The following is a 25,207-nucleotide window of genomic DNA, read 5'->3' on the forward strand; positions in this document are numbered from 1 at the left end:
CAATGTACAACCAATTAACAAATAACAAACCATATATCTAGGTTTTAAGACTATATGATATTATCGTCTTGCGATCACCCTTTTTATATCATATTCCATAAGGCGATTCCAGCAAGCACGGGTTTGTTCCAATGCTCAAAACCAGTTCATAAGCACTCATGAACGTCGCAGCAATCTCTTGCTATGTCCAATACCATTTAGACAATCTATGCACCAATTCACAACAATCTTCATTCATATCTACTTCCAACATATGAACGATTGTGGACAATTTGAATAATTCGGTTATTCTTAATAAACTCAATTATTATGGAAGTCAAAACATGCAAAAATGAAACAATAGCTAAACAATTAACATAAGACAGTAACATTACTCATAAATAAAACTCCTTTATTTAATCTTCAAATGTTAATTACATTTATCTATTACACATTTCTACTACTATCTATCTAATCTATGCTAATATCATCCTTCAGCCCAATACTCCTAGCATGCTGCAAGTGCTTAACCCTACTCACTCCCTTCGTAAGCGGATCTTCTGGGTTATCTTCTGATGATATCCTCTTCACTACGAGTTGTCCTTCTTCTACATGATATCTAATAAAGTGGTATTTTCTGTCGATGTGTCTTGATCTACCATGATCCCTCGGTTCCTTGGTCAAGGCAACCGCTCCTTCATTATCACAGAAAATCTCCATGGGCTCCTTTATGGCGGGTACAACTCCAAGATCACCGATGAAGTTCTTCAGCCATATTGTCTCTTTCGACGCTTCGCTCGCTGCAATGTACTCTGATTCGCATGTTGAATCAGCTACGGTTTCCTGTTTGGAACTTTTCCAAGTCACTGCTCCTCCATTCAGGGTAAAAGACCCAGCCCGACTACGAACGATAGTTGTCCCTGTCGGTCTGAAAGCTGGCGTCACTATACCCTCGCACCTTCAAGTCATCACTTCCTCCGAGGACTAAGAACCATTCCTTCGTCCTCCGAAGGTACTTAAGGATATTCTTCACCGCAATCCAATGGGCTCTGCCAGGATTCCCTTGATATCTACTAACCATGCTCAAAGCAAAGGCTACATCAGGGCGAGTACAAGTCATAGCGTACATGATTGAGCCAACTGCGGAAGCGTATGGTACTCGGCTCATTTCTGCTATCTCAGCTTCGGTACTCGGACTTTGAGTCTTACTCAACTTGGCATTACTTTGTATCGGTAATTCTCCCTTCTTCGAGTTTTCCATACTAAAACGTTTTTGTACCTTCTCTAAGTAAGTATTCTGACTAAGTCCTATTAGTCTCTTACTTCTCTCTCTTACTATCCTTATTCCCAAAATGTAAGAAGCCTCTCCGAGGTCCTTCATAGCGAAGCACTTCCCGAGCCAGGACTTAACTTCCTGCAGAGTCGGGATGTCGTTTCCTATGAGCAAATGGTCATCGACATATAGAACGAGGAAGCTTACTATACTCCCACTGGCTTTGACATATACACATGATTCATCTTTGCTTTGTACAAATCCAAACTCTTTGACTTTCTCATCGAGGTAAATATTCCATCTGCGAGACGCTTGCTTAAGTCCATAAATCGACTTCTCAAGCTTGCACACTATATTCGGATGCTTTGGATCCACAAACCCCTCTGGCTGAGCCATGTAAACATCCTCAGCCAACTTTCCGTTAAGGAAAGCAGTCTTGACATCCATTTGCCAAATCTCATAATCATGAAATGTGGCAATAGCTAGCATCACTCTAATAGATTTAATCTTCGCAACTGGTGAGAAGGTCTCATCATAGTCAACTCTGGGAGTTTGAGTAAAGCCCTTCGCAACCAATCGTGCTTTATATGTGTGTACCTTTCCATCCACGTCGGTCTTCTTCTTGAAGATCCATTTGCACCCAACGGTCTTACGTCCGGGCACATAATCAACCAAATTCCAAACTTGGTTATCATACATGGATTGGATCTCGCTATCCATTGCCTCTTTCCACTTTGCAGACTCCGGGCCTGCCATGGCTTCCTTATAGCTATTAGGTTCATCAAGATTTATTAGTGTACCATCACTAATATACGTGTCCCCTTCGGTAGTAATATGAAAACCATAAAACTGGGGATGAACTCTAACTCTATCGGAACGTCTAAGAGGTAAGGATTCGTCAATCGGTTCAACCGGAGTTTCCTCCTCGGGTTGAGTGCCAGCAGTAGAGGTTCCTTCATCTATCGACTCTTGAATCTCTTCAAGCTCGATTTGCCTCCCACTGTCTCCTTGGATTATGAGTTCTTGCTCTCGGAAAACCCCTCTCCTCGCAACAAAGACAACATTGTTCTTCGGTCTATAGAAGAGATATCCCAAGGATTTCTGCGGGTAGCCGATGAAAATACATCGCTCACTTCGAGGTTCGAGCTTGTCGTGAGTATCTCGTCTTACGAAAGCCTCGCAACCCCAAACCTTGATATGTGCCAACGAGGGAGCTTTGCCTGTCCACATCTCGTGAGGTGTTTTGGCAACTTTCTTAGTAGGGACTCGGTTAAGGATATAGGCGGCAGTTTCTAAGGCATACCCCCAAAAAGAGATTGATAGTGAAGCACGACTCATCATAGAGCGAACCATATCCAATAAGGTTCGATTACGCCTTTCTGCCACACCGTTCAATTGTGGTGTCCTAGGTGGCGTCAATTGTGAAACTATTCCACACTCCTTGAGATAATCTTGGAATTCAAGACTTAAGTACTCTCCTCCTCGATCGGATCGAAGCATCTTGATTTTCTTGCCCAATTGATTCTCCACTTCATTCTTGAACTCTTTGAACTTTTCAAAAGTTTCTGACTTTTGCTTGATTAAATAGATATACCCATATCTACTATAGTCATCGGTAAAAGTCACGTAGAAGCAATTCCCATCCTTCGTGGTTGATCTACACGGTCCACATACATCGGTATGTATTAGGTCCAATAGACCCTCACCCCTTTCACACGTACTTGTGAAGGGTGACTTAGTCATCTTTCCAAGTAAACAAGACTCGCACGTGTCATCTTCCCTAAGGTCAAATGACTCCAGCACTCCATCCTTTTGGAGTTGGGCTATGCGTTTCTTGTTGACATGTCCAAGACGACAATGCCACAAGGATGCTCTATCCATACTATTGGAAGAATCTATGTTCAAAACATCATTTCCTAAGTTATCAACAATCATAACAGTTTCATATATTCCATTACATGGTATAGCTTCAAAATAAAAGACACCATTTAGATAAGCTAAAATAGAACCATTCTCATTATTAAAAGAAAATCTAAAACCTTGTCTAAACAAACCATGAAATGAAATGATGTTTCTAGCCATTTCTGGCGAATAGCAACAATTGTTCAAATCTAAACATAAACTATTCCTAAGCACTAAAGAACACACTCCAATCTTGGTCACAGGCGACGATCTTCTGTTCTCCATGATTAGATTGATTCTTCCTTGCTCCACATCCCTACTTCTTCTTAGTCCCTGCACATTAGAGCAAATGTGGTAACCACAACCGGTATCAAGAACCCAAGAAATAGCATGATTAGAATCGTTAGATTTAATTGTGTATATACCTACGAAAGATGGCTTGATCTTTCCTTCCTTGATGGCTTGCAGGTACTCTGGGCAGCTTCTCTTCCAATGTCCTATCTTGTGGCAGTGGTGGCACTCTGCCTCCTTTGGGTTAGGGCAGGGCTTAGCAAGATCAACTTTGGTCCCACTAGCAGAGGCACCATCTCGGGCTTTAACCTTACGATAGTTCTTAGACGAAACCTTCTTCTTCTTTCCCTTTCCTTGTCCAATAGCCAAGACAGGAGCAGCGGGCGGATTGGGAGTTGGTGCAACAGACTTGTCCTTGAAGTTGCTCTCAGAGACCCTCGAAAGACCTTGGAGTTTTCTTAGGGTGACCTCCTCCTTGTTCATGTGGTAGGTCATCCTAAATTGATTGTAGCTCGGAGGCGAAGAGTGAAGCACCATGTCGATCGCCAAGTCTTCCCCAAAGTCAACATTTAACTTGCGAAGGCGGTCGACATACCTTTGCATCTTTTGCAGGTGCACGGTAAGAGACTCTCCATGACCCATCTTAGAGGAAATCATGTTAGTGAAAATCTCATAACGCTCTTGTCTCGCGTTTTGGTGGTGTCTCTCTAATAAGTCTTGATGCATCTCATACGGGTACATGTCCTCATAGGACTTTTGGAATTCGGAGTTCATGGTGGCTATCATGATGCAATGTACCTTCGTCGCATCTCGCTCATGAGTTTCAAAAGCGGTCATTTCAGCCGGAGTAGCGATTTCAGGGTTAATTTTCTCGAGCTTCTCATCGAGGACATACTCCTTATCCTCATAGCGAGCAATGGTGCGAATGTATCTTATCCATTCGCTAAAGTTCGTCCCATCGAAAGTGACCTTTTGACAAAGGCTCATCAATGTGAAAGAACTAGCAGCAACGTTGTTTGCGTTCGACATCTACAAATAGAAAGGACAAAGATAGATTAGAATATGAATCCCTAATTATCACCCAATAAGAAAAATTAGGGCTAGGATCCAACAATAATATTTACATATTAGAAAAGGGATGCCGTAATCCAACATGAAAATAATATGAAGGTAAGTGAATGACGATTCACTAATTCTCCACCATAAAAACATAACTTTAAGTCCTAATTGTATTGAGAATTCCTAGGTTCGGATGAGATTCATTAAAACTATTCAATGGCATGTTTAAATCTCGATATGCCCCTCTTGTTTGTGACTGGGATACCGAGGATCACAAAGCGGGTGTGAATTACCATGCAAATTCACATGGTGCCTTCATTGTAACGATCACCTATTCGATGTGCCGGTAAACCACACACGCTCCATCAAACTATGATAAACAATGAATCACCCTTTGCCACCTTTGCTTGGAACCAATTAGTGTGCCGGTAAACCACACACGCTCTACTAACTTCTTAGCAAGGGTGCAAAGTGTAATTTCATGGGATTGCATCAATTCACTTTTCCTAAAGTAACTAAGATTGGGAAATTTTAAAAAATATGTAGTTACTTTGTATTACATATTATACTTTTAATGAGAGGATGAGGTTGCCCTATCCTACCCGTTCGGCTAACGACCCTCCACCGATCAAGCAAGCGGTGGGTGTGAGTGTACACCCATTAAGCGCCATTTTATAGGCCGCAACCTTATACCCACCTTATAGATCGGCTTCGTGAATGAGGCCTACTAACAGTAAGACTAGCATTTAGTTATACATATATATATGTATATATATATATATATATATATATATATATATATATATATTAATCTTGTAATATTATATTAGTATAGGGCTGTATTTTAAACTTTTTTTAAAATCTTGGGTTTGAAATTTAAATTGTCTAAATTAAAACTTTTAATCACAAAACATAAATTTCAAAACTTGAGGACAAGTTTTAAACATTTAAAACATGAAGGATCAAATAACAAATAATCTCAATTAACAATTAATTCCATAATTATCCATATTTGATTTATTTAATTATTTCTTGCAAGATAATTACCAATTTAATCAAAATAATTAATTAATTATCACATAAGGAAATTAAATATTTTATTAGTTGATAAATATCTTTAATTAGATCAAGATTATAGTCCTATATATCAAAAAATCGGATTAAGATTGATCTAATATGATAAAGGTAAGTTTCCATAAGATAAGTATGGAAAAATCCCGAATCTGGCCCTTCCTGACCCTTGAACTCGTCGAGTTCCCAACTGGACTCATCGAGTCAGGCCAACTCGTCGAGTCCACCATGGGACTCGTCGAGTTTACGACACAGAAACACAAAATTCGAATTTTTCAAAAAGATTCAAACAAACAAGCAACAATTTAATAGAAACCAATCTAGGCTCTGATACCACTGATGGGTGTTAGCCATAAGAACTTTCCTATGTGCGCATGCAAAACCCTAATGCTTGGATCTAGGTTTTCTAATTAAACATGCTTTGGATCCAAGACTTCTAATGACTAATTAGGTATAAACAATACAAAATCAGATCTAGAAGTTTACCTTTGAATCTCTTGTTTTGATCTTGTTGTCTTGGAGCTCTAGAGTCACAATTGTCACTCCTCTAATGGCTTACAAACACCAAACAACAATGAAGATGATTAGAGAGAGAGAGGGGAGGAGGAAATCGGCCAGGGTTTTCTTGCTTGAGAAGAGATGCCGATTTCCCTTTGCCATAGGGTCTATTTATACTTGTAGACTCCTTAAGGGTTTCACCTTAAACCCTAATTGGATAATCCTTTCCTTAAAGCAATCCAAATCCTTACCATAGATAAGCCTTGGACGATTTTGAGCTATCCCAAGCTCTAGAATCCGTCCAATCCCTATCTCTTAAGGATTTACAGTCTAAAGTGTAACGATCAAACAATTGACAGTTTATACCCTCTTATTTAATTAATCTCTTTAAGTCACCAAATTAATCCTAATTAATTTATGACTTATATTAATCAAATACCAATATTATTATTCCTTATATTATTCTCATAATATATTAATAATATTTATTCTCTCATAATAAATCATCCTACCAAGTTGCTATGGTGAAGGCAACCCAAAAGGACCATGCACAATCGGGTCAAATACTTGCCTAATATAGTTGCAGCCTTAGACACTATTCCAACAATATCCTCCTACTTTCATTAAAAATCAAATACCGTATTTTGGTAATGATAGTATTTCGAGGAAAATTACTCTTTAAAACATAACTCTGTCGAGTCTTGGTAGAAGACTGCTTTTATTTAGAAAATATAGGATTTTCTGGAAAGGACTCTAATACACTGTAGATTCTAAACTACTACTTTTTATAAAGTTATTTTGAATAAAATGCTTACTTACACAAATGACACTAAATACTTATGAACTCACCAGCATTTATAAAAATGCTGATACTCGCTTTCAAAATAACTTGTATTCTCAGGTCAACAATAGACAGGTACATCCCAGGAGCTTTTGGCGAAGTCAGCCTAGTACCAAGCTGCACCTATATTATTACTTGTATTACTTTGATGTTTCTATGAATTGTAACTTATGTAAAATTATTACTATTAATGAAATGGTTGTTGTACTTTGATTACTATACTGCATATGTTGTGATACTTGACATGACGTCATCCACCCCAGAACGTTTCCGCCATTCCGGTTTTGGGGTGTGACAGATTGGTATTAGAGCATTGTTTATAGTGAGCTAAGTATATCAATTCATAAAAGATATACAACCTATAAATACATAGGGATAAAACACTCTGACCAAAAATTATACTTTAAAATATAATCATATTTTACCAAACTATAAGAGCATCCAGAATCTAAACACTCATACACAAGTATCACAAGAAGAACAAGAATAAAAGTCTTCGGATGTTGGGCATTACCGTCAAACCTCGACAGTTATGTAATCGTAAGCTGGAATAAATGTAACCAGATCAACTACATTTATTTGAGATGCGATGAACGTGTGCTTCGGTGTGATAGCGGTGTTGCAACGAGTCTGAAACTTACCAACTAGGAATGCTAGAGCCAAACATAAAGTTTAAAATACTATGGAAGTATTTTGGAATATTAAAAGACTCACATTAATCCCAGAATCATATTCAGAAGTTAAGAATCAAAAGAAGAAATTAAAATACCATAGGGGTATTTTAGGATCCATAAATATAATCTTGTGTGAAGAACTAAAAAGATCCTTATTGATATACCTACAATTACAGAGGGTGTACTCCCAAGGTTATATATAATAAGGATCCCACAGACTAAGAATGTGTGGTTTCGCTCTACTTCCTTTTCCTCGTTGGGATGTGGATATAGAGTAGTATCACATATTCGAAGGCCTATCGGATCTAAGCTATATATGATTTGTGTACCCTATGTAATCGTAGCAGGACTCGATATGGATCACCCAGTGAAATGTTAATAATCTCTTAGGATTCTTTAGACATTTCCATTCTCGCTCGAACCATGTACAAAACCCTATCCACTTCAGTACTCGACGGAAGAGTTGATTCAGACCCCGAGGAGGTTCATTGAGAAGATTTCCAGTTCAGAAATAAATGAACTAGGTCGAGACTATTGAAATCACCAAGTGCATATACCTTTTTAGGGACATGGTGGGAAATTCACCTAAACTTCCGAGATTTCCAGTCATCCATCATGAAGTGATGACACCCAGAGTCGGAATCGGAAGTAAGACGGAGTAGAAATTCAATATGTCTATAGGAGAAGAGAACCCTAGGTAACTACCCGAAGGAAACCAATGCCGGTCCCAGTCGAAGATACGAGGTAGACAGAGGGAACCAGTACATGGAACCCGAGAAGTGTCTTTTCCTAGTTTTCGTCACGCTAATACACCCATAAAATAATACAATTTAGTGAGTTAGTGATTACACTACTCACGTTATGTGTTAGGTAAATCGCCTTTTCCCGTTGCAAGTAATACGATTAGAGCAGATCCCCACACCTTTATTGAGAGTGTTTAGCCATAAGTCTTCATGAGCCTTTCTTCTCGTGGTCTTCGTTCCGAACTGTTCTCAGATCTTTCCAAGCTGGAGAGTGAACCTTTCCCAGTATAAAGGTAACTTAGTAGGAACGACCCCCATCTTATGGCTTTTCCGATACTCATACTCCTACCTTGAATACCCAGACTACATCATAGGGATGTAGGTCGACACTCAGGCAACCAATATCCGAGGCACGAGAAAAATTTATGCCTAATATAGTAAGGATAGATATGTCTAAGGGTTAACCATGGTCTCTCATCAGCTTGTTTTCCTTTCCGTGTAGGAAAACCATGCCTACGAGGAAGCATAACCCATCCGCCGGCAAGAAACCGACTCTCCTACTCGATGAAGCTACGTTCCAAGCTGCAGTCTCGGCAGCCGTAGCAGCTGTCATGGCTCAACTGAATGCTAACAACGCCAATGTTCGCAAGAGCCCTATCGGGAATTCCGATCCTAGTAATGGACAGCAGCAACCAACACCTGCATACCCAGCCACCCTAGAGCCTCAACCAACTCCACCGAAGAGAAAGTTTACGAACGAGGAAGGAAGTACCTCGGCTCAAGGACCCTTCGTAGGGCAACAAGTTGAGACAGTCAATACCCCTACCAACCCTTCCATCCCGACACCTACAAGACCATACCTAGGAAGCCAACGAATGGTGACAGTCACGGACATGCAAAGTTGTAAAACAGAGAGAAGGAAACGAAAACGTCAAGCTCGAAAGGAGCGCCAACGACTCCACAGACTTGCCGCGCAACAGCAGCAAGTGGAAAGCCCTACCCCTTCAGCGCTAGCACGACCCATTTCACAAGTACCTGGCATCGGGACCAACCCTACACACAAAGGTGGTGATAAAGTCGGACTTTTTAAAGGGAAATTTTCAGAGTCGAGGAACGAGGAGGGCACCCGTGTCCACATAACTCTGACTAAGCACCTCACTCCCACCACCAATACCAGTACGAACAAGTCATGTCATGAGTACGGTGAGATGGGACACCTCAAAAGGGACTGTCCAATAATAACGAACTCCGGCGCAGACGGGAAGATACTAAGGATCACTGCTGCAGGAGAAATGACAGGGGCACAAGAAGAGTCTAACTCTAATGCTTAAGGGAGAAGCATCAAGGAACCCGGTAGATTTTGGTACGTCTCTCAATCCTAAATAACTAACCGAAAACATTAAAAGGCTAATTCTAAGTGTAATTATTTCCCCGTTAAGGCGAAAGTCACAGCACTGTTATAAAATTTCAAATTTCATCAGGTAAAACTATAATGGCTAGATATATACGTTACGACCATGTATAATTGAGATGGATAGACCTATAGTGAGTGAATGTCGCCTCATTTCCTGTTCCTTGTTTGGTTGTGGCTTTAAGGCGGGGTCGCTCAGTCAACAGTCCTCCCCACCTTAATTATACATGACTAGTATATGTTAGGCGATTATAGAAAGGCCTCGTGAGAATCCATTCATGAAAGGTACTCTACTCAGAAACACTCAGGACCCTCTATAGTTCCGCGTCGACTCTATCGGTCTGAGTATCCGCGACAGTGATACACGGGAAGAAACTCGAGACGCCAAGAACTGGTGTGCCGGTTCAGCACATGACCCTATCGATCCTTATTCTATGTCATGTCGATGTGTGCCAACTTCAACGCCTCTATCAATCATGGTTCGACATAGTGCAACCGTGTGTAATTCCCTAGTGTTGTGTAAAAAGAACTTTCACCATAGCCATTTCGGCAAATAAAGGTTCTTCCGAACCTAAAAATAATAAAACCTAATGCGATCCGTCAGTCGTCACTTTTATTTTAAACCTTCTGAAGTACCCAGGAGAAGGGTACCGCGCGCTGTTAACCAACCCTTCTTAGACAGATAGAACCCGAAGCGAAAGACACTGCAGGTATTCGAGAAGACGATAACCACTCGAAGCCTACTCCGTAGATCTCCCAGAAAGACCTTTCGCACCTCGCAATCAGGTTCGTGAATCAAGAGGATAGAACTCATGGGACTAACTACTATAACTGAGTATATGCATAAGGGTGGTATATAATTGTGATAAAAAAGACTTAAGATGTGTGCTTCCTCCCTACTCCCTATTCCCTGTTGGGTTGTCGGTCTGGGGTGGAGTCGCACAACTGAACATCCTGCCGACCTCAATTATATACGGCTTGCATACACCAAGTATTAGTGGTTAAGCCAAGTATGAGCTCTACCATGAACCTCATAGTAAAACCCTTCATCCTATTCCATAGAATAGGAGCTAGAGTCAAGAGAACCACGGCGGGTTGAGCTACTATAATGACCACAAATCCGAAATTTGTTGTCATCCCGGTTAAGCCAACATAGTAGCTAATACCCTCAGTTGGTAAAGAAATCTTAGTCGTAAGAGTCAAGAACATTGACAACGACCATCCATTCATGTTTAATGCCCCGAATTAAGCATCTCAGCGGATATCCCGGAACCCTGGAAGCTACGATAAGTTAAACTCTGAGAAGAGTGGATGAGGAGATTAAAGTTCCGAGTGATGGAACTCTATACTCACTAGATTTGACCTAGATCGAGAAAACTCAGAGCCTTCGGAAGAGTAGTTGCAGAAGATGCTCGCACTACTCAGACACTTCTTCCACCCCGTTACCGACGAGTAGTGCCTAGGACACTCCGCCCCCTTTCGTAGAAGAAGTCACCTTCGCCCTGTAGACAATAGACTGCATTCTCCGAAGTGAACACTAGAATACCGAGAACCACAGGATAACCTCCGCAACCAAGAATACTTGAATAAAGTGCGAAAGTAGGTTGTGTTAAGCCTTATAACCTAGATCCCGAAGAGATTATAGACTTGACAACAGTCTAGGTGTTAGTCGATGGGTTATACAAGAGCACACGCTTTCTACAACTAAAATAAACCAACGCCTTAGAGAATAGGGGATCTCTTAGGGATTCACTGGACTAATAGGTGTTCCAAGAATACTATCTCGCATAGAAATAGTAGAACCACCTCCCGAGATAGTCCAACACTTCAGAAAATCTCTAAGGATTGAGTTAGCCCTGAGCAGAGCCTGTTATTCATGAAACAGCAAGGCAAGTAAGAGCATGATCCTTTCCCGTTAGGAATCATATTGTGAAAGCGCTAACTAGACGATAATGTAAAGTTTAAAAACTTTCTAAGCACTCGTCTGGTGAAACCCTATCTCCCCGACCCTGAGGGTTTCCCTTAGAAATATCTCAAGAATCAGAAGCGCAGTTTCCTTTTGCACAAGATTGAGATAGCCACCCTTCAACAAACAGATACCCATAGACATGCAATCCATCTGATGATCCAGAAAACCTCTGAAAGCCAATTGACAGGAAACACGAATCCAAGGACAACCCGAGCTATCTAAGAACCAACCTGAAGGACTACACTCCCAGTATGAGAGAATGTTTGGGACTTCGGAATGGCGATCACGCCAGTGATGATCTCGCCATAGAAGTACACTATGTTCTAAGTACTGAAAAGTTCTACCCTTCCGAGAGCATAGGACCATCCGAGATTCTTCACAAAAATTGGTCCAACCCTTGTCAGAGCACTATTACTTTCGGAAATTCCACAAGTTCCCACTCATCTTGATAGAAATCATTGAGAACCCTAACTTCGTAGACGCACCTGTAGGAATCACTAACTAATCAAATCAGAATCTGCATCCCGTAAGTGAAGGTTGTTAGAACGCCAAGCATAGGCCAGAGTTCACCAGGGAGTGCGAGGACCAACCGAATAGGAAGTGCCCTCATACCTCTACCCAATTGTTCATGATTACTTCCTTGCCTAAACCTGAATTTCGGGACGAAATTCCCTCTAACGCGGGGATGATGTGACAACCCGAAATTTTATTCCGTCATTTTTAACCCCCCCTTCCATTAATAAGCCTCATTTTATTAAACTGTCCGTTAAACTTTTGGATTGGTTAATTAATTTGGTACTTTTATAATGACTTAGTAAGTGTTGAAACAAATTAGAAACGCCCTCATTAATCCCTTGAAAATTTTTAGTTTCAACCAAGTCAAAATACGACCATTTAATCAGGTGCGACCAAAAGCCCCGTTTAACGTTAGTATCGGGTAGGTTTCCACTGAGCCCCAACTCAAACCCCTATATAAGGGTGAGTGGAGTCCATTTGAGACTTTGCACTCTCTCTCTACACTCTCTCTGTACAACTTGTTTTCGATCCAAAAACGCCCATTCCGAGCCCCAAACTAGTAAGTAATCTATCCTAACTTGTTGTATAGCTTAGTTAACATGAAAATTCGTGTTTAAGACATCAAATATGGGCCAAATTATGTGTTTACGACCCAAGAACACTCTTGGACCGTGAACACCCTTAAGTGGGGTTTTGAAGCCCTAAGACCCCTCTAAACTACCCCTAGGGCTTAGATATGACTTGTGGACTTACACCTTCGATCTTAGAACACCAAAACCTTATCATATGGAGATTAAACATGATTTTACGGCCCAAGAACACTCTTGGACCGTAAACCCCTCTTTATAGGCCGTGAACACCCTTTAAGGTGTTAGAATTGCCTTTAAACACCTCCTATGGCCTGGGAAAATGTCTAGAATCAACCACAATTGAAGTAGGGGCTTTAAACATTAAAGAAACTATGGACATAGGAGTTTACGGCCATAAACCCCTCAAGAATTGGTCCATTAACCGTAAACTCCCCTAAATAGGCCAAATGATGCCCTAACTCCCCTATATGGCTTGGAAAAATGCATAGACCTTTATTCTCTACCATTTAAGACCTTAATACACCAAAGGAATGAACATATAAGAGCTTACAGGCGTAAACTCCTTGTTTAGGGCCGTAAACTCCTTAAATGGTCCATTTGGAGCCTTAAACCCCTTCATATGCCTTATATTCTGACCTAGCCTAATTCTATGAGTTGTATAAGACCTTGAAGCATCCTTGAACACACCACCCATGAGTTTACAGCCATAAACTCATGGGGATATGGTCTTAGTGCCGTAAACTCCCTAACTAGGCCATACAAACCCTTAGATACTACCCGGGACACCCCTAGCACTTAACCAAGTGTTTTCCGCACTTTAGGATGCGTATACGTGTTTAATTACTATTATATTTACTAATTGTATGTAAACATATGTCATCATATGTTAATAGGTCACTAAGTGTGTTCAAGTCTTTACTTGACACCGAGCACCCAACCGACACTTTCGTTCGATCCACTTACAACAGGTGAGTTCATACACCTGAATTAACTTTTTAAATGTTTTTACATGCTTTTATGGGGGGATACAAGTTAAAACATGCTAGTTATAATATCAATCATATGTGATTAATAACCCGCATGCACAAGGATTTATTACACTTTCAGTTGTTTTACCAAGTATAATACTATAGATGGTTTTCCAAAACGTCTTTACTTGTTTAAATCTTTTCTCAAATTATCTCTCGTGCTGTATGTTTTACTTCTAAACCAGTTACAACAGTGTTTTAAACAAAGGTTTTCTTTACTTATATTGTTTTATCAAATTATATTCTAAACGTGTTTATGAACGGTTTTCAAACTTGTTTTACAAACTGACTTCAAGTCGAAAATTTCTTATGTGTAAAGGTTTTTTTTCCAAAAGTTTTACCAAAGTTTTCTTCTATACTTCTATACTTCTGCTTTGTTAAATGCATGCCTATACTTGTATAGTTATATAAATAATGTTTAAAAGACTTAGGAAGGCTAGTTCGCCCTATTTCCTTTTCCTCGTTTGGATGTGGTCTGGTGGGTATCGGATATCCGTCCGAAGGTCATTTAATCATTAAATATATATATCATGTATACATGTATAGACATAAAGGTTTCCATCGGCCAGTTCATGTTCCTTGGGTAGCAAGGGCATCCTCCCACTCGTCACTCATAAATTAGGGACACTAGTAACTATTATAGGAATAGTTAGGAAGCTCTATTTACTCTTTCTAGTATGCGAATTCCAAAGGAGTCAGTTCAGTTGTGAGTCTCTATCGTTAGTCCAGCACTTACATCAGATTTCACTATACGAGATGCATCTTCAAGACACGGATTTCCCCGTTGTCATGTTGGTAACCAGAGTCTCCTGTAGGGAGAGCGGGCATTGTGTGTATAGATCTATACGGGACTGACACTCCCGCACCCTGATTGCTAGCTACAGTATACTGCATATGTTTTGATACTTGACATGATGTCATCCACCCCATAACGTTTCCGCCGTTCTGGTTTTGGGGTGTGACAATAGCCAAGGCGGTAAGGTAGCTGCAGTGGCAACAGGCGGTGACGAGTTGGAGGAGATGGTGGTAAAGTTTTGGTATAAGTTCCTCGAAGATTGAAAAAAAGTTTGAGGGAAAGAAATCAACAGATCTTATTTTTATAAATGATGTTATTGTTTAAATGTTAATGTTTTAAAATGACCATAATGTCCTTATTGTTTTTGGCATTTATAAAAAAAAATGTTAAAAGAATAACAAAAATATATCAAAATAGGTGGTTCTTAGAGTTCTTAACTTTTAAGGGTTCTCATTAGTTCTTAACCCTATATATATATATATATATATATATATATATATATATATATATATATATATATATATATATATATATATATATATATATATATATATATATATATATATATATATATATATATAGGCTTTGGTTATTTTGTTAACACTATTTATTCTGTTATTGTATTAGGCATTGTGGGCCAATGAAATATGTAAGATTTAAATGAAAAAGATTTTCATAAAATAGTTTTAAAATAAATGAAATAGTCTTCACATTTAATGAAAAAGGATCGGCAAGGGTATATGTGTACATTTGCCTTCTCCATTAAAATAGGAAACTAATCTATCTTCATAACTTCCCTCACATAATCCCTACAAGTACGCACAAGTCCAGATTCCACTACCCTCTGTTTTGTAACACGCAATCGAAGAAAATCTTCTATAATCAACCAAAAATAGCGGTAGATTGTGTTGTTTTCTGTAACGCCCGTAGATCCGGGCCAGTCAATTTAGAGACGATAAGCATCAAAAATGAATTTTTGATGAAAGATTATTTAGATGGATTAATATTAACCAAGTTGTAGTATATGTCACAAGGTTTCTGTGCATATAAAGAACGCCAAAATCCGAGTTATAACGAAGAAGTTATGAGCTGTCGAAGTTTCGCGACAGAACCGGCGCGACCCAGCGCGACGTAAATAGTGAATTTAAGGTAGACAGATATCTATCCTTAGTGATCTAAATGAGAGTCGAATATTTCTTGTATAGTAGTCCAACGATAAAAAGATAGACGGAAACGGAGTTCAGATGAAGGAGTTATGAATTTCGAACGGAGTTTTCCTGTCCCGACCTACTAAAGATAATATATAAGTAATATATTTATAATATATTAAAAATAAACTCAAAACTAGCCAATGGAGTCTAAATGAGAGTTGTAGAGCATAATATCGCTTACGCATCGAGATAAAGAACGTCGAAAACGGAGTTCGTATGCGAAAGTTATGAATTTCTGAAGTTCGGGGCGCGAAACCTCAAAACTATCAGATACCACGACGTGGCAAGCAGTGCCACGATGTGGCAAGTCTTCTGACACCTCCGGGAGTCCCCCAGATGCAACTTGGGATGACACATGCGGTGACGACCAAGCCAACGACATGGAAAAAGGTGTCACGACGTGGCAAGGGCCAGTTTTGCCCTATAAATAGATTTGAAGGGTCATACGAGTTTGGTTGCTCATTCTCTCATCTCTCACCCTTATTACCTCGATTTACGTGCAAAGAAGTACCCCTAAAGCCCCGGTATCAACCCTGAGACCCGAAGCAAGTTCCGAAACCCGAAGATCCCGAGAAGAAAAGAGTTTCCGAGCCGAGGCTCTGCCCGTGAGAAACCCGGTTTGTGAAGTGATTCCGGTTTCACCGAAGAATATCTACTTGAAGAGTCGTAGTGCTGTCTGATCATCTTATGATCAAGTGAGTGTGGATTAGATCAAGAGATTGGATTTAGATCCAAGAATATGGAATAGGAAAAGAGATAAACTTGTTATTAATCCGGGAGTATGGATTAAGACATAGTAAATTGTCCCTAGTCCGGGAGTATGGATTGGGCACAGTTTAGATCCGCGAGTATGGATCAGAACAGGATTTAGGTATAGTAAATTGTCCCTAGTCCGGGAGTATGGATTGGGCACAGTTTTAGATCCGGGAGTATGGATCAGACCAATAGGTAAACTTGTTATTAATCCGGGAGTATGGATTAAGGCATAGTTAATTGTCCCTAGTCCGGGAGTATGGATTGGGCACAGTTTTAGATCCGGGAGTATGGATCAGACCAAGAGATTAGTTTAGATCCGCGAGTATGGATTAGACCAAGAGGTTAGTTTTAGGTCCGAGAGTATGGATCAGGTGGAGAGATTAGTTTATATCCTTGAGTAGGGATCATATAAAGAGGAAAAGTTTAGATACAAGAGTTTAGATCGTGGCGTTGTGAGGATCGATGGGGTGGGATAAGAGTTGCTTTTATATGGTGAAATTATATAATTTTGGATGTTCTATATATATTTATATGATATAACATTGTGGGATGAAAACTCTATATGCTCACCACGCTCCCAAGCCTGACCCACTCAGTTTTCTTTGTATCACAGGTATCGATACGAAGACATATTTCACAGAGAGATTTAAAGGAGATATAAATCATTAGTGTAATTAAATGTAAGTTCTGTTTATGCTTATATGTCTATATCGAAACATGACATCTCGAGGTTTTATTATTAAATGAAAATACATTCTCTTTGAGAAATGTTTTGATAAGTTACTATCATATCTTGTTTTGGGAACAAAATTCCGCAACCGTTTTCTTTAAAAGATTACTCTGATTTTAAAAACAAAGCATAAACAAATCGGTCTTTTCTGGCCATGAAAAATGGGGATCTCACATTTTCTTAGTATAAAGTGTTATAGTGTTGAAGATCTTTCAAAGAACGTGCACTGTGATCGTGTGGAAAAAAAATTGCAGTAGAATGAGGAATACAAGGACGAGTTCTTTCAAAGCGAAGTTTAAGAACACACAAGCAACGACCTTGAATCTAGACAAAGACGATGATGATTTCGTTACTCTGCCACGAGGTACTTTTTTTTAATTTTTTTTAAGGTAATCGTCCGAATACATAATGTTCTTTTGGAATTTCTGGAAAATGAAGTAGATGCATGTGGTTCTTAAGTCCGTTTAAGTGACAAATAACAAAATTCTGTAAAAATGTAGTATTTTTTTATTAGGGTTTTCTGAAATTGGGGAAGTTCTACATGAAATTAAATTTTTTATTGTATAAAAATTGGTAATTTGATTCTTGAAGAAAATGTGTGTGTTTTTGTGTATTTTGTAACAGCGAGAATGGATGTTGTTTCTATCCTGATTTTCGTTTACAAATATGTTGTTGTGGGTGTGATGTTAGTCAGAGTTTACGTTATTCTGTAAGAAGTGAAAGGTTAATTATTGAAATGCCTTCTTCTAGAATACTACCTATGTAAAACGGATTGAACGTAATTGTTGTTGTGGTAATTTAGGGTGTTAATCTTTCCTTTGATATCGAATTTTTTTCTAGTATTTTGAGATATTTTTTTTTTTAAAAAAATGCATACATCTTTCAAGGTCTTTATGTTATGATAGAATCTAGTACTATAATGTTGTATTGTTTTAAATAATTTGGTATTTTTGTTTTTATACTTTGTAGTTTTATTCCTAATGTTTTGATGTTGTAGTTTAGTTGTATGTATGTATGGTGTGTATGTAATTCTAACATAATTAGTTTAATTAAATGTGTTAAATTCGTAAATAATGTATAACATGTGAAGGGGATGTAGTGGTTTAATAAGTCTAAGTGTCACACAATCTTTAAAAATTAATGTTAATATTGGGATTAATATTGGGTCTTTGTATATGTGATTGTTTCTCTGCGTTAGTTTTTGTGATTTGTTTGGAGTTAGTGTTATTGTATGAATGATTTGGTTTTAATATTAACATAAAAAGTATATTGTATTGTTTCGCGTTCTTATAGAATGAATAAAATAAAAAGTGTAATGGAAGCACTTTAATAGAATTTAGTGTGTGTATTTTATTTGTATTAGAATTCTGACAGAATTTACTCCTACTAATTATATTTTTAGTAGAATCATTGTAAAGTAGACATTGTACAAATTTTTTGGGGTTCTATGTTCATTCTATTTGATATCTAATTTATTGTTCTCTAAAAAATTTAAAATTCTAATAGAATCATTATTAGGGTATGTTTGTACTTGCTTACTTAATTGTAATAGTAGTAAGTGTATATTGGGGTCAAACAGATTGGAATGTGACTGTTTGATATAGAGATCGCTATTAACTAAATGTGTATATTTTTAGTACGGAGAAGTTTGATAAATTATTATTTTTTTTAAATCTGGTTTCAATTCTTGTAGAAACATGTTTTGTATTTGTGTTTCATTCTTACAGAATGAAAAGTTGTATAATACTTTTAGTTTTTATAAGTATTGAAATATGGCTGGTTACTTTGAAAACTATTACTAACCAACGTTAATCATTCATTTTAGCAATTGTTCCTTTGAATGTTGCAGAAGCTTATCCAGTCCCAATACGAAGTTCTGCAAGAATGGAAAGTCCAATACGATAAAAAAGGGTTCAATGGTGAAGAATACCTGAAAAAGATCAAAAACACAAAGCAAGACAGTCTTATGTTTAGGCTGAATTTCCTGACCCTTTTCATTAACACATTTGTTGAATCAACTTTGAGTGGTACAAATCAAATTAATGTTGTGAATAAGTTGGTCTTGGTAAAGGACTTCTCTAAAATTGATTGGTGCAAGTATATCCTAGATTGTTTGGTAAGCAGAAAACAACTGTGGAGAAGAGATGATAAGACATGCTATTTCAGTGGACCTATACTAGTTTTGACGGTAAAATTGTTGTGTATATTAAATTTTTACTTTATTTTATTACAGTAATATGTATAATGAATTATTTAATGAAGTTTAATCTTTTTTTATGTAGCTGGTGTATGTATATAGAATGAAGTTCGCAGGTATGAAGATAGTGAAAAGGTTACCGTTTCTTAGAAATGTTACTGGTTCTTTACTTGAAAAAATAGAGAAGATGGAGATTAGTGTTGGGGGGTTTGGTTAGCAGTTACCGGAAAACTTTGAGGATATTGGTGATGATGATGGAATGGTTGATGAAGATGATATGTTGGACGGGATGATGAGGGATTATGGTGACGAGGAGGTAAGTTATAAATTCACTAAGAATTAAGAAAATTATTTCTTTCAGAATTGTAAACAATGATAGTTTAATATAAAACATAAATGCATATGTGGATGATTTAAATTGAATGACTTGATTTATAGTTATTGATCTATTTGGAAGATTTTTTTTAGAATATTAATCGTGATATGTTAATATAAAACATACAAGCATGCGTGGTTGTTATCAAGCATAGCTATGCAGTAATATTGTCTGAAAAGAAGAATATTGAAAAAGCTCTAAAACATCGAATTGAGAAATTCCCAGACAGCTTGAGCTTGAAGGAGTTGTGTGAAAAAAACGAAAAAAATGTTCAAAGAAGTTAATAATTCGGAGAATGGAGGAATGAAAAACAAAGATCCATGTTTTGATGGTCATAGTAACAAAGGAGATGCAGATGGTGGTAAAGAAGCAGAATGCTCACCAATTAGAGGATTAGTAGTTGAAGGGGAAAAGAAGGATGATGGTGGAGGTTTCAGTACACCTCAAATGGATAAGGTAGGTAATATAGATAATCTAACCTGTTCACAATTCTTGGAGAATCCTGAAGTGTTGGCAACAACAATTAAAATGACGGATGAGGTTGTGTTGGAAAGTTATAAAAAAGAGAAAAAAAAGAGTAAAGAAAATCATGGAAGCAGTTAAGGTATGTGAGGAAGATGATGACCATGGAAAAAGGGGAAAAAGAGATCAAAAGATACCTGTATATGGAAAATAACCTTTTGTTGAAAGAATTGTTAGAATGAGTGAGAAGGTGAAGATGGATGAAATGTCGTTATACAACTCAGTTTTTACATAAAAAAGAGATTATGGGTAAGTTAAATAATACAATTTAGTGGTTTGCTTCTAAAATGTGGTGGTATAACAGTGATCATTTTATAATTGTCGAGTAGGGAAGAGATACAGAACATTGGTAGCGGGCATGTGTTGCATCAAGGATTCGCGTATCATTTTAAAAGCAACACGTTTATTCATGCGATAATCATTGACTGTTGGCCATCATTACTCAACAGAATGGAGGAACTCAGGGATGTGTAGGATCAGTTTCTAGAGTATTCTTTTACACAAATTTTTTGGTAAGTATTTAAATTAAAATTAGTTTCAGTCGAATAATATGTGTTTTATTGATTGGTTTATTAATTTGTACATGCAGAATAGATACCAGGTGGATCATTGTCACCTGAAAGAACTCAAGAATTATTTGATTCGATGTTGAAACTCCACCTTAAAAGTCTACCAAAACAAGAAAAGATGAAGGATATTGGACTGGTGAATTAATTAAACCTTGTTTTTTTATCAATTACAACCATAACATACAATACTATCTTATTGACCACTATGTGTTATGTAACAGGTTTTCCTCCCAATAGTTGATAAAAGCAAGTATTATCTTATATGCTTTGATCTAAGGGTTCCAACATACTTCATTATAGACCATGTGACCCGAAATTGTTCTGTTGAGGAAATCTATGGAATAAAACACATTCATGTGGTATGTTGAATATTTATTATTTGAAAGAATTAAAATACATGAGTTTAATATTGAATTGTAAAATGATTGTTTTGTATCTCAGAAAAAGTTGCTTGGGAACTATTTGAAAACAGAGAATTACCAAAAGTCAACAGCTTTCAACAAGGTTAAAGCTCTTTCAACAAGATTAAAGCTCGTGTAATAAAAATGACATGAAAAGTAGAGAAAGAAGGATCACACTGTGGAGTATATCTTATGAGGCATATGGAGTCATATATGGGGGAAAATGAAGGGTGTTGGGATTGCGGTTTTACAGGAAAAAAGCAGACTGATTTAATTGCATGAAATAATCTACGAATCAAATACATGGCAAAGCTTATGAAATCAGAGTACAACAAACATAAAAGTATGTTGGAGAAAGATGCGGAAGCATATGAGAGGCTTGATCCATTGCAGATATTGGCTATGATGAATGAAGTGAAGGAAATCAGGGAGAAGCAGAAACGTGGAAGGCGTCGTTTTTAAGATGGGAGTGTTATGATGTTAGGATGGTTGGTTTTCAAAGACTTTTGGTAGTATGTTTGGTTTAAGTCTATGTTTTTTTAGTTTGGTCTAGTATTGTGTGTTTTTGGGTAACAGTTTATCATGGTAGGATTGTGTTGAGTCAAATGGATTGCGTCATGGGCTCGGTCCATAGCTTAGTTTAGTTGTCGGTATTGGGCCTGTCCAGTCGTGCATTGTTTTGCATTAGGGTTTAGTATATAAGCTGCATGCATGCAGACTTAGAAGATAGCGCTTTCATTGTTTTCGTATTCACTGTTTTGTAAACCCTAGCTTGCCTCTACAGCGGAAGTTCTTCATCGAGCTCTGTTGAGGCGTGACTCAGTTTTGAATCATAAGCTCTTATTTGATTATGTTCTGTGTTCATTCATAATTTATTCTTAACTGTTAGAATTCTTTTATCGTACTTGTGAAAGATCTAAATGATCTAAGAGTTTTGAACTCATCAATTGGTATCAGAGCAGGAGACTGTGTAATCCATACACACCTCTTCTGTCAAAGAAGTTCATAGGGTTTTTATTCTGCATTGATTGATATTTATTGAGCCATCATTCCTTATTGGCGTATCTCATTAATTGTTAATCTAACCCTAATCGAAATATTACAAGTCTGATCTTTTACAGGTTTTCGATTAAAAGTATTTACTATGTTTATGGACGATTCTCAAACAACATAGGGTCTACAACGAGAATACCGATCTTGTATACGCAAGACTATGAAGTCTGGATGCATCACTTTAAAGATTACGTGATTGGATTGAAGGATAATGGGTATCAAATCTGGGAAGCTATCACTTCAGGCCCATTCGCTCATTCTAGCACGTCAAAGATTGTTAAAATGCAGAAAGAATACAATCGGCTTGTTAATGACGTCAAAGACATACCTCAGGATGAAAAAGAGAAGTTTCAGTGCGACATCAAAGCTCTTAGGATGATAAGGTTTGCACTGCAATCGGATACATTTCGTTTGGTAAGTTCCTGTGCTACAGCCAAGGAGATCTGGGATAGATTGAAGGAATTGTATTCTACAGATGAAGATCCGGAACACTCTATTCAAACCCTCTTGTTATCAGAGTTTGGTGATTTTAAGCAAAAGCCTGAAGAAAAGCTTATCCAAACTTTCGATCATTTCAATCATCTTTTGAGCAAGATGATAAAGCATGGTATTGAAAGAAAGGTGATTGAACAAAAGGTCACTTTCATGAATGGTCTCAGACCTGAATGGATGGCTGTTGTGTCAACTGTCAAAGCTCATGAACAGTTCAAGTCATACTCTTTGGCAAAACTTGTGGGTATTTTAAAATCCCATGAGAATGCCTTATCAAACGAAACGAATGTAGTTTCGGGTCTTGGTTCTCTGGCTCTTGTCTCAAAAGGAAAGAGTTCGATTGAAGAAGAAGAGGAATTAGATCTTGCTGACTTTGATCTAACCGGCGAAGAATATGCAATGATGGTGTCAAACCCTAGAAAATCCATGAAGAAGAAATTCCCCGCCAACAAAAACCGAAATTGGCAGAGAAGTTATAGCGCCGAACGAGTCAAGGAGGAACCGAAGATGGGATCAAAATCTGAAGAGTCTAAGAAGGAAGCTAAAATTGGAGGCGACTCGGGATTTGATTGTCATTACTGTGGAGGCAAAAATCATTTTGCCAAAGACTGCATGCTGAGAAAGAAAGAAGAGAAGACAGGAGAAGATGATGAGGAAGCGAGCCTCCTGAGAAGATTGGAGTAAATAAAGAAAAGAAAGTATGCAGTTAATAACTCTACTATGAATGATTTAATTGTGTAGGGTTCAACCAAAAGCGACGAGTTTGGAGGTGTTGAAGTATGGTCTACAGATTCTAAGGATGATGAAGTTAGGAAGCCAACTCATGGAAAAGCGATGATGGCAAAAGCAGAACAATCGATGGGAAGATGTTTTGCAGTGACCGAGGGTGTGTCCCAAATGAGAGGATACACAACTGATGGGGGAGTTGAAGAAGAAAGAGAGCGAGAGGACAGATGTTTCGCTGCCAAGCCTGTCAGTGCTCAGATCAATGAATGCGATGAGTTGATCAAAAAGGTACAAGATATTCTTGCCTCTCTAAAAATACCTGCTAATAATTATGAAAAGGAATTAAATAATTTGAAGTCAAAATTCTCTAGCATAAGTAGCAGTATCACCCAAAACCGAGTCACCAATTCTAACCTAACTGATCAAATCAACAGGATTTCTTCAAAGAGTGAGGAACGAAGAATGTGGATCGAGCAAAAGGAAAAGGAATTAATTATATCAAAAGATGATTCTATTTATTTGCAAAGAGACAATCTTAATCTTCTCAAACAAAGAAACGTTTTTTGTTTAATTGCTAAGAGGCTTTATTTTAACATTACTCAGGTACATCTTGATTATGAAATAAGGAAGAAAATTCATCGTATGATTTTACCTTTCCTTGAATTAATGGAGGATGAAATTGATGCAGAAGCATACAACTGTGAAAGTGTTGTGTCCTCTGACGAAGTGTCTCTAGCATATAAGATTGGTCGGGACAAAATTGAATCTTACATAAAGTCCAAGGACCACAAGGAAATGCTCGAAAATCTACTAGATGAAAATGACAAATTGAAACTGAGAGCCGAAACTATACAAAAATTTGACTCATTGAATGCCAACTTAAGTTCAGATAACAAAATTGATGTTGAAAATATATCTGAACTTAATGAGGACGATGATATGAGTGAAATTTCTATAGAAGATTTGGTAGATTGTTCAGAATTAGCCAAGAATGAACCAAAGTCCAATAAAAACCTCATTTCTGAAAACTCTGTTGAGTTTGCTCGCTCCACTACCGACAAGTCCAAAACTCTCAAAGCTAAAGCTGTTGTGTACCAAAATGTCAAACTACTCCAAATCAAGTTTACACTGTGTCGGGGGTCACTCCACAACAAACTGCAGAGTTAACTGTGATGATAGAAGAAGACAATGCTGGTGGATGTGATGAATACTTTTGGTCAGCTCCAATCGACAACGTAGAAGAGACGAAGGGTCTCTCTCTGAAAACCTCATGGAGAGTGAAAGGTAGATATATACCTGAACCACTAAATGAGCCTACAAAGTATGATGTGCCGAGCACAAGTGGAACTAAACCATACGTGGATGAACCGATGCAAACTACGACTGACACTTCTTCAACAAAGAGTGAATGCTGTGCTGATGCTTCTAAAAGAAAGGCCAACATTCATAGAAATCCCAAACAGGTCGCCGATCGAAAGCATCAACGGAACGTAAGATACAAGAAGAATCTCTCCGAAAGAAAACGATTTTGGA

Source organism: Lactuca serriola, chromosome 5 (assembly GCF_051521515.1).
Source record: "Lactuca serriola cultivar US96UC23 chromosome 5, Lser_US96UC23_V15, whole genome shotgun sequence".
Classification (NCBI taxonomy): Eukaryota; Viridiplantae; Streptophyta; class Magnoliopsida; order Asterales; family Asteraceae; genus Lactuca; species Lactuca serriola.